Genomic DNA, 11,690 nt, shown 5'->3' on the forward strand with positions numbered 1-11,690 from the left:
ACCAGCAGTGAGTGTTACCAGCGTCCACACAGTGAGCCCCGTGGTCCGCCTCTGTGTTCCCAGGTGACCCAACTAGATGTTAATACTGCTCTGCTACAGGGTAAAAGCTCCTAACTCAAACCCATTGGAAAAAGGGGTGAAACCTGCAAAGTGCACTTTAAGAAGAGGTTCTGTTTGCTCATGAAAAGAAACCAGTGAGTCCTCTAAGAATAATAAAAGGGGATATTTTACAGTTAAGCACATGATTTGGAGTGAAGAATTCTGATGTTGCTCTGCTGGTCCAGGCTGTTAATAGTCTTCTTGTTCCTCCTGTGGGCCCCCTTCATCAGGTATCACATGTCCATGATCCTCTGCAATACAGGGTTGTTTTCCCCTTCGTTCTCCTGGCAAATCAATTCAATGTTTCTTAGCTTTCCAAAGTAGAAATCTCTTTCTTTCTCCAAGTCTTCGACAGTAAGTTTCAATACATTGACCTGCTGCATCAATTCAGCTGCTTCATCATCCCCGTTGCCCACACCCGGCTTCTTTCGCACCACACCCGGGCCAGCCTTAAGGGTTGCAGTAGTTCTGTGTGTTGCAGTGGGCCTCTGTGGAGCTGCCCTGCTAGAGCTGAGAGGTTTCTTCAGTTTGTTCAGAGCTGGAGCAACAAGGAAGAGAACCACCGCAGTTTTTTGACCTTGTCTGGCAGCTACAGGGTCATAGTCTTTTCCATCATAGTTTGCATCAAAAAACTTCTTGAACCACTGAACAAATTCAAAATTGTCCTGAAAATTTGTCCACAGGAATTGTTTTGTCAACACCCATTCACTTGAAACCTGCTTGTAGTATTTTGAAGTTCTGGATGTATTCATGCTCTAGTTTAGCCTGGAATTTCACTTTCTTCAAGGCAATGGAACCAGGGAATAGCATGTCCATAAACTGACAATAGGCAGCCCCTGAGCACAACTGTTCAATCTTTGTCAGGTTCAGCTGCAGAGACTCATTGATCCAGGCCAGCATGTCACGTCGACTTAGGTTATCACTGGTGATGGACGTTGAGTGTACGTTCACTGCCATCGTCGGCTCTCGTGGGACCGCGTCCACTGCCTGTGCCCAGCTTCGGTTCTGTCTTTGTCTCGTTTCTTATTTATTTATTCATGAGGGAGGGAGTAGAGGGGAGAAGCAGAAGGAGAGGGAGAAATAGAATCTCAAGTAGACTCCCTGCTGAGCATGGGACCCAAGGCAGGGCTTGATATCACAACCCTGAGATCATAGTCTGAGCTGATATCAAGAGTCAGATGCTTAACCGACTGAGCCATCCAGGTGCCCCTCAACTGCACACTCTTTATTGTCTTTTCTTCACTCTGTCCCCCTTTCACATTCCATCACTGTGCTTCCCAGAATCTCCTTCCACATACACTCTGTGCACCAAATCCTAATCTTAAGAACTCCCAGTTAAGGCAGTCAATGGACAATACATACTAATTTTTTCTCCTGTACATGTTAGAGGGATTTATTCTAGCTTATTTACGATTTAGAAACAAAGACAAGTTGATGACATTTTAGATCCTACCAAATTCTAAACCTTAATAAGTATTGGAGAGGCTAAAAGAACAAAGAAGAATGAAAGTTTTGGGAAGCAAATGAGATGAGATTTAATATAGATAAATGTAAGATAATGCACCTGGGGAAAGCCATAATCAGCATTAATTTAAAGTGGGAGCCTGCAATTTGTGAAACAATCATACCAACAAAAAGATGGGGATAATAATGTGTAATAAATTATGAATCGAGAAATGTGCTGCTCATTAGAAAGATAAAGTCGCCATCTTTCAGGGTGTAGATAAAATGTAATCAGACATGATTATGTCATCCCATGCACGACCTTTCCTGAGCCAGAGTTAGAAATCTAGGTGGGTAGGTCAAGGCAGAGAAAGGAAGCCAAGTTAGGACTGAGACATGGAATCCAACTGAGTCTGTGAGGATTTCTGGGCTAATGGGGTTGAGAGCAAAAGCATATGCATTTGCTTATTTCTCTTTCATTCGATGAAGAAGGGTGTGCTGAGCAGAAGGAATTATATGAACAAATGCACAGAAATGTGTAGTAGAATGAGATGCGTAGCAATCACTTGTAACAACCTACCCAATATTCCTGATTCCTTTCCTCCTTGATTGTCAAAGCAGGTTTGTTTGGAAGCCACAGAACCAGGTTGAGTGAGATACTCCCTTTTCCCAGCTTCCATTGCAGCTCAGCAGAGCCAGGTCACAGGTTTTGCTCCATGAGAATTTGAATTCTTTCCTCTGGTAACAATTGTTTTCCCTGATGAAAGGCAAGTAAGCACTTTCCCTCTACCCCTTTTTTCTTGGCTTAAACAACGGTGGCACCCATCTTGTGATCGCAAAGGAAAGACGGAACCTCCATCCTTCAGATTTCAACCTATTCAGACAGGCTTCCCTGACCACCTCCATGTGTACCCCATCCCCTCTATCCCTTCCTTTGTTTAATTACCTCACTGAATGTCTTCCAACCAGCAATAATTTCATTCATCTTTTAGTACACTTACTGTGTGCATGTTTCTCTCTCCCATTAAAGTATAAGCAGCAACTTGAGGCCAGGGGTGGTGTAAGGCACAGAGCAGAGCTCAATGAACAGCCGTTGTTAAATATTCAAACTCTTAGAAGACAGGACCTCTTGTTTCTGAGCCTCCCCCCTCCTGGTTCAGCACCGAGGACTGGCTGTCTTGTGGGAAGCTAGGCTTTATGACTTACTTGCCTTTGCCCCCTCACAGCTGAGGGACCTCCACGTTTCTAACCATAGAGTGAGGATGAAGGGACCTGATCATCTCCTATAGTTTTTTTTTTTTTAATTTTGTTAGTTAACATATGGTGCAATATTGGTTGCTGGAGTAGAATTCAGTGATTCATCACTTACATACAACACCTGGTGCTCATCACAAGTGCCCTTGTTAATCCCCATCCCCCATCTAGGTCATCCTCCACCCACTTCCCTCCATCAACCCTCAGTTTCTCTATCGTTAAGAATCTCTTACAACTTGTTTCTCTCTCTCCCTTTTCTCTTTTCTCCCTACCCATATGTTCATCTGTTTTCTTACTTAAATTCCACATATGAATGAGATCATATGGTATTTATCTTTTTCTGGCTGACTTATTTCACTTAGCAAAATACTCTCTGGCTCCATTTGCATCATTGCAAATGGCAAGATTTCATTCTTGTTGATGGCTGAATAATATTCATATATATATCTTCTTCACCCATTCATCAATTGATGGGCATTGGGCTCTCCAGAGTTTGACTATTGTTGATAATGCTACTATAAACATTGGGGTGCACATACCCCTTCAAATCTGTATTTCTGTATCCTTGGGTAAATACCTAGTAGTACAATTGCTGGATCATAGGTTCTATTTTTAACTTTTTGAGGAACCTCCAAACTGTTCTCCAGAGTGGCTGCACCTGTAGGTCTTTTAAAATCAAATAACTGATACACTAGTCTCTGACATCTCTAAGATTACTTCTGGTTGTAGAGTTATTAGAATTTTTTATTATGACCACTTCCCCTCCAGCAATAATAAGTTTTACATCACAACCCACTGTGTGTTCTTAATCAGAAACAGTATTGTCTTACATTAAAGAACCAAACAAACACTAACTTGTTTTCAGGACCTATTCATGGTTGGTAACCTGAAGTTTGAAAACCTTTGAGTTAAGATATTTTGTCCCATGCAACCCCCTATTAAATTATGTCATACTTGGAAAAATATTTTTATTAGTGATAATAATAATAATGATGATAATAAATGACACATAACAATATAATTAAGTAGTAAATCTAATGTGTGCAGTTCTTCAGAGCACAAAGAACCCCATCACACAGAGTGTCTCATTTATTTATATTGTATCAACTCTAATGAGGGTAAACTCATTTTTCACATGCAAAAACTAGCTCAGAGGGCAATAATATGCCTAAGACCACTTTGCAAGCTACTGCTGGAGCCAGGGCTCAGACCAGGACTTTAAACAACTTGTTCAGACCTTTTTCTCCTCATTAAATGCCAATTAAAGGTATGGATAATTTAGATGAATTGTATTTGTTGCTCTGCTACAGAAGCCTGCTCTTCTGCATGGCACAAACTAGACCTCCCTTAGACTCCACTCACATATCTCATATCTCCTTCTGGGCAGAATTAATCAGTCCTGTCTTTGCACTCCTGCTGCATGTTATTCTTACTTTGATTATAGCTCTTTCTAATGTCCCATTAATGTGTGCTTCCCATTTATAACTGTAATGCTTGGATATAGTGGGTGGTCATTAATTCATTTACAAAGTAACATTCATTGTACTCTATGTTCTACATCTTGGCTGTGCTCTGGAGTACTTGCTGAATAGCAAGCTGAAATGCCTGGGAATATATTAATATTCCTCATCATCTGCCAATTTTGTGGGAGGAATCAGAATACACATTCTACAGCGAGAGTGTCAGATGATGGGGTTCTTCTAGTGGTTTGATGACTTTTGATGGGACCCATATGGATCGTGGTATCCACAGGAAATGTTACTCATCCCTGCACGTGGCTGCATAAGGAATTAACTACAGTGTTACCCGTAGAATTGTATAGTCAGGTAGACTGCACACGGTGTGATGCTCAGTGAAGTCATCATCTGGGGACAGCGAAAGGGCAGATTTTTAATTTATGTTCTGGTGAAGACCTACAAAATGCAGGAATTATTACTCTGATACTGTTTCTTGAGCAGCAGGGATCAGATTGTATGGAGCATGCAGGGTTCTTTGAGATATTAGAGTGAAGGTTTGGGGGTCAGAGTGCCCTGTGTTAGGCTGTCCTTTCTTGTCCTTTCCCCCTCTTTTTTCTTCCCCCAATAATCATAGGTGTGACTCAGTGCTGGTTAAAACTACCCAGTCCTTGCTCTTCATGGGGCTTCTATTGCAGTAGAAGACAGATAACAAGCATCTAAAAAAATATACAGTACTTTCAGGAAGAGATAATTACTATGCAGAATGTAGAGCTAGGTAATGGGTTAGAAGGTAACCGGGTGTAAGAAAGCGCTTCGTCAACTGGGGTGACTTCATTCTAGGAAGGCTTTCCAAGGAGCTGGCCTTGATGCTACCACTTGAATGATGGGAAAGAGGAAGCTATGCACACTCATTGAGGAATAGCAATTTAGGCCAAAGGGACAGCACAGGCAAAAGCTTATGGAAATAAGCCTGGTGGGTTCAAAGAACAGAAAGGAGATCGGGTATTGCTGGAACAGATGAGGCAAGAAGGAGAGCGATAGGAGATAAGGTCACAGGAAGACTAGGGAGCTGGTGTTGTGCAAACAGACCAGTTACCTAATTCATGGTGCCTGGTGCAGAACAGAAATGCAGGCGTCCTTACTCCAAAATCCCTAAAGCTTCCAAGCCAGAGATAGCAGAGCACTCAACCAAATATGGGGCCTCCTGAGCACGAAGGCACGGGTCACACACTCATAAAGCCAACATGTGTGTAGGCTGAGAAGCCACTGAAATTGGGGGCACACTGAACAATTCGCCCCGAGTCACTGGCTGCTCTGAAGGAGGTACAGCAGGGGAGAGATGGAAACAGGGAGACCAGCTGGAGGGTAGCCCTGTCATTCCAGAAAGGAGGTGCTTGGATCCAACCTATCATGTCTTTTGGAGGTAGAAACTTCAGGACTGGCTGGTGGGTTGAATGGTATTTGAGGGCGTCTTCTAAGTTTTTGCTCTGAGCTGTCGAGTAGATGCTGATGCCCTTCGCTGTAACGGGAAAGACCAGGGGGCAAAAGGGTGGTGGAAGAAATCAGAGTCCTTTTGGAACTCATGTCCAATTCAAGATGTGTATCAGATATCCAAGTGGGGCGGGTGAGCTGGAAGCGTGGCGCAGAGGAGGGTGGTAAGGACCAGAGGTGGAATCCACTTCGGCGAACGGATGCTGTGGAGACGAGCTGTCCGAGGACGACCGCATTCCGAGCTATCCACACTCCCCACAAACACGGGAAGCACGAGCTGCCGGGTCCAGTCCTAGCTCAGCCACCCTCATCCCTGCGCCCTGGGGTACATTTCTTGGCCTCTTTGTGTCCACAGAATGAGACCCCACATGCACATCTCCTAGTTGCGGAGATTAACAAGCGTAATGTGTGTAATGTCCAGTGCAGAGCCTGGCACGTGGAAAGCCCCGTATGGATGGTGGCTGTGGGTAATATTCATGCAACATTCATGCAAATCAGCTTACCTATGAGATGAGATCAGTTGTCCTGAGAATGTTGTGCTTATGGAAGTTTGGGATTCAAACAGAATGGGGTCAGCGCTGCAGGTGGGCAGGAAGTATTCACGACTCCCTCCCTCGACCCTTAGGAATATCAAGGATTTGACTTCCTTTAAAGGTAGACTGGGTTAAGGGGCCAGACTCTTGCATAGAAACTTCCCTTTTTTTTCCTTTCACATATTTGCTGCAGACTACCTCTGTTGTGTGCCTCGATTCTCCTTGAGTACAACCTTTGAAGGTCCCAGCTAAGAATCCAGACCACCTGGCATATTAAAATTAAGCCAGAGAGGCTGAGCTTGGCTCCAGAAAGTACAAGATGGTCAGGACTACCTGGGATCTGATGTGGAGGTGCTGATTGCATCTGAAATCTGAAAGATGAGAACCCCCCCCCCCAAATAAAAAGACCTCATGAACCAGGAGGAGAGGCCAAACCTGGTTTCCTGGAGAAGGCTGGGATGTCCTACCTCTGCCACCAGCAGTCCCAGCATCTCCTGCCGTCAAGGCTCTGACAGCTGTGCATGCTATCATCTTTATCTTCTTTAATTGCTTAAATTATGAAATGTACTAAAAAAAAGCACTGGGAATGATGAACATTCCCTCTGTCCCAATGTTTGCTTCATACATTATTAAAAAGTAAAAGCAAAAAAAAAAACCCATAAAATGGAAGCCCCTCATTCACTCTCCTTCTCTCCCAAGGTAATCAGGATCTAAAACTTGTGCATATCCTATCAAACCATGTTTTTATATTTTGACTGTGCATAATAGCTCTGCAAGCAATATATATTTTTGTTTTGTGTGTATTAAAGCGTCTGCATTTTTTTTTTGTGGTTTGATACCAATGAATGTTTTTGTAATCTGCTTTCCTCCTTCCACGCTCTGTTAAAAAAATATGTTTTGTTCATTAATTTTCACCGCTGAGTAAGTAACCCACACATACATCACAATTCATCCATTTCTGTCTTGAAGGATAAGTAGGTTCTTTTCTTCCTTCTCACCCACTGTCACACAGCGAGCTGCTCGAGCGCCCCAGCCTGAGCACTTGTGCACAGCGCCAGCATCTCCCAGGGCGCAGGGCCCACGGGGCAGCAGAGTGGAACACGCTCATCTCCATTGTCACCAGGTTCCATCCGCCTGCTTTCTAAGAGGCTTCCCTAATTTATGTCACCACCAGTGACTGTCAAAGTTGTCATTCCTCCATAGTCTCACAAATACTAGCTCTTCGCTAGCCTGTGGGGTCTGTCGTTTGTGTTTGATTTCTCTGATTTCTGGTGGGATGTACCCCTTTCCAGATACCCATTTGGCCAAGTCACCTTGGCTGGCTTTTTCGTACGTACAGCCAAATGCCATTCCTAACAGAGGCAAAAAATGTCATTTTTTGGCCCACGTTAACTGGCTTGCCAGGAATCACACCGGGGCTCAAAGAGGGAACTGGGGCGGGGGTGGGGTGGGGAGTGAAGCAGAGGGTAGCAGGTGCCTCAAAGGACAAACTTTATCAACTTCACGATTTTGCCAGGGATGCTAAGAAATGTTCCAATTCAATTTAATCCTCAATTGTTCAAGATCAAACCAAACTATATTTCTCCAAATTTGGATCTGCTCTGCTGACCCGCGGCTCCTCCTCACTACCCCTTCCACGTGCTGTGCTTGGAGGGACTCTCTGGGCATCTTGCCCAAAACCTTCCAGAGACTCTGTCTGGACTTAAGAGAAACCTCCATGCAGTTCAATCCTGCAAATATTTATCAAGTGCCTACGATGAACAGCTCACTGTATTTTCCATCAAATAGGACATATTCCCTTTGAGAGCCAATTAACAAAGTGATTTTTAAAAGGAACAGATGTGTCACTGCCCACCTTTCTCTCCTGAGCAGCCCCAAACCCGAACAAGTGACAGTTTCTTCTCAGCTTCCCAGCCAGACTTGACTTTAAAGCGCCACTGACAGTCACCAGGAGGGGTCTGGGACTCTGCAGCCTTCTGCCCTGACCACATGGCCATATCCCTGCCTGGGATCCCCCTCAGGTGCCATCCTGCCTCTCTCTGCACATCATCAGGAGAGCTCCTGCCACAGACTTCAACCACATTTGGACGTTAAAAAAAACACAGATGGCATTGTGGTTTCAGGCTAATTGCAGCATATTTATTTGATAATCGATTCTCATTATGCACTCGTCAAAGGCTTATGGAAACCAGTGGTGGCTCCATCCCTATGCCTGTCTGGTCTGGTTAATAAAAATGGACACACACACACCCCTACCCCCACCACCCCCCCAAAAAAAAAACTAGAGAGGAAAATTGCTAGGCTAAGAGTGGTCTTGGGATCAGGAGGCAGGGGGTAAAAGGGAAAGAGCATTTCCAGGTAGTTAAGGTAAGACAGCTCCAAGCCTGATGGGCGGTACCTGCCCCAGGGAAGTTCTAGCTCTACTTAGGGCCTTAGGCTCCCCAGATCAGAGTAGAGGAGCAGGGAAGAGGTGCCTAACCAGTCTCTGGCCTTCCCTACCCTTGACTTGGTGCCCTGCCCTAGTGAACTTCCCTACATGGGCTTTGCTCTTTGCCTTGGGGTATTGCACACACTGTGGAGCTGCTTTGGCTCTGGCTCCCTCGGCTCCCTGGGCTTCTCCACCTTGCAATTGAATATAATCCAGAGGTTAAGAACATAGGCTGGAGACAGACCATGCACGTTGGATCCCAGGCCCACCCCTATTTGCCATTGTCTTGCACAGGTGGCCTGATGCTTCCCAGTCACAGTGCACAGTGACTGCCAGCAATAGTCCACCATGGCTCTGATGACAGGGTCCAAGCCTTCAGATTCAGAGATGCTATTTCCTTTGTTGCTTGTTACTTTTGCTCTAGTATTTCCCACTCTTTTTATTCAAAAAAGGACTTGAGGCATCAGCTCCTTCCAACCTGGTGTCCCACTACAGGATGCCAGTTGATGGGAACAGAGCTTGGGCCACCATTAAAGATGCAAGCTCTTGATTCTATATTGGGTCCCCTCAATCCAGCTGTGTGACCTAACCCATCCCTGGGATCCACCTCCAGTACCTCTGAGTGTGGGATTTTGGCTTTGAGCAACTCAGATTTCTTTGTTCACCTCCTTTCCACCCCACCTTCTTCCCATTCCTTTTCTCTATCCCCACCTCATTTCCCATCCACCATCTTTGCCTGTTGAGCTCACCATAGGATTGAAATGTTTTTCCTAGCCCCACATTTGTCTGAGCCTGTGGCTTCTTCTACAGCCCACAGGGAGTTTTATAATCCACCCCAGGTTCTTATCTTCCATTTTATGGGTTGACTGATTAATTTATGAATGCATTCATTCTTTATTCTTTCATCAGGTATTTATTGCTGCCATTGTCATTCAGATTGGAGGTTGGAAACCAGAAGTATTACTAATAATTAGGGGATGACCGTCTCTGGATGAGCAGGAATCCATCAAGTGCAAGAGGAAAGTCACAAAAGGAATACCAAAACAGCTCTAAAATTCCCAAATAATTTTTATTTACATAAGTTGCCTTGATACTCCCACCTTCCATGTGACTTATTTATTATAACAATTGAATTTCACCTAATCTTACGAGAGGTCACCTAACTTCCCAGGGTTGCACAGCTGTTTATTAGCAGGAGTAGGAACTATACCCAGACCCTCTGAACTCAAACTTGCACTGTCTTTCCATTAAAAGACCTGTGTACAGTTGGAAGAGCCAGGGCCACTGGCAGGCTCGCTGTGGCTCCCACTGCCATTTGAAAAGGGCAAAACCATGCAGATGTTAAAGGAAACTACCCCCCCACACACACTCTGGTCTTCCCTCTTGCATTAGGTGAGTACAGAATAAACCAGTTCTTGTAATCCCATGACGATTTCTTACCTCTGTATATAGATCATGGAAGTCTCCAGAGCATGCACATCCCAAGCCACCATCCTGAGCACATTGATAAATGAAGAGATTTTACCATCAGCAGGTCACAAACAGACCAAGGGATGCAAGGAAATTGAAATCTGCAGGCAAGGATGGAGAGAGTGGATAGAGGCAGCCCAGAAGGCAGGGAAGTGCTGGGTGCAGACTTTTTCCAACAGGCCCTGAAGAATTCTGGGCTGGTGACCGTGTCCCTGTTTCTCTTCTTCACACTCCTCTGGGATAGAACCATCTGAAATGCTGCTTCTTGCTGTAGCAGCAGGAGTCCCAGTCCCCATGGAGGGTGGGCACTGGGGCCTGGGAATCCTGTCTGGGAGGTCCCTGTTTGGAGAGTCTGGAACTGTCAAGCTCCAAGGATGTTCCTGAGTCCAGCTGGCCCCGGGCTCAGCAGGCTTCCCTCCCATGTCCGTATGCCCCCTGTCCTCAGCGCCCTCCTGCCATCCCCCTCCTCGACATTGCCACTCCCAAGACAACAGCAAGGGTGAGCCCCCAAGCAACTGCCTGTCCCCTGCTGCATTCAAGGGCAGGGTCATACACCCTCTGGGACCGTGAGGGTCTTACTTCCCGATGAGAAAAGGAGGGTGTGGATGAGAGAAGAGACAAATGGGGGTGGAGGAGGACAAGCACTACAGAAGGTTGGACCCCAGGTTTTGCTCTGTGCTACTGATCCTACTGGACTCCAGATCCCCGTCCTCATCCTACTGGAAGTCCTTGTACATGACCTGAAGGCAAAATTGGGGCTCATTGATAGGGAAGGACAAGGAGTCCCAAGCCCCTATCATGTGCCAGAAATTGTGCTCGGGTCATAACTGAGATTCATAGAATTCTCAGAAAAAGACTAAATCACCCCTTACTGTGCCCATTCTACAGATGAGGGAGGAAGAAGATGTGAAGCACACAAGATGGCACAGCTAGATGGTCAGCACCCAGGTCCCAGCCTCCTCCAAGTACTCACTTCAGTGTAACTCTTGTCCCAGAGCTGGGGCCCTCTGACTAGGGAATCTCCATTTGCTGAGGGCAGGTTTGGGGGCTCTTTCCCCACACCAGTCCATGACGGTTCGTGCCTTCCATCATCTGCACAAGGTGCTGGAGCCTGACTGCAGGGCTGTGGGGCACGAGAAGTCCAGAGGGACCCGCCCAGAGCTGTTAGTGGGTTTTGCTGCTCTGTTGTCTACTCTGAACAGAAGCCAGCAGTTGGGGTGAGAGCTTAGAGGCAGCTGCCAAGTGTACAGAGACTTGGGTGCTGGTGGGGCCAGAGAAGCCCCGCTGCGGTAAGGCAGGTGTGGGGGGTTACTTACATGTCCAAGCCTCCACGATGCAGCTGGAGTTCAGGCTCAGACTCCCACTCCCTCCACCCCAGCCCCAGCGAAGAGTGGGCACGGCCGCAGGGGGCTCCAGCCACAGGCTGCAAAAGAGTTTATTTACACATTATCAACAACCACTAATCCTGAGCACTGCCTTCATACCAACCACCCACTGAGCCCCCAGACCCCTTCT

General features: G+C 46.0%; 1 pseudogene; it reads right to left on the reverse strand.

The window, feature by feature from the left end:
* Positions 1-332: 332 nt before the first annotated feature.
* LOC112916052 (microtubule-associated protein RP/EB family member 1 pseudogene) lies at positions 333-1,056 on the reverse strand (annotated as a pseudogene).
* Between the last annotated feature and the right edge of the window lie 10,634 nt (positions 1,057-11,690).

The sequence above is a fragment of the Vulpes vulpes genome, chromosome 13, assembly GCF_048418805.1.
Source record: "Vulpes vulpes isolate BD-2025 chromosome 13, VulVul3, whole genome shotgun sequence".
Classification (NCBI taxonomy): domain Eukaryota; kingdom Metazoa; phylum Chordata; class Mammalia; order Carnivora; family Canidae; genus Vulpes; species Vulpes vulpes.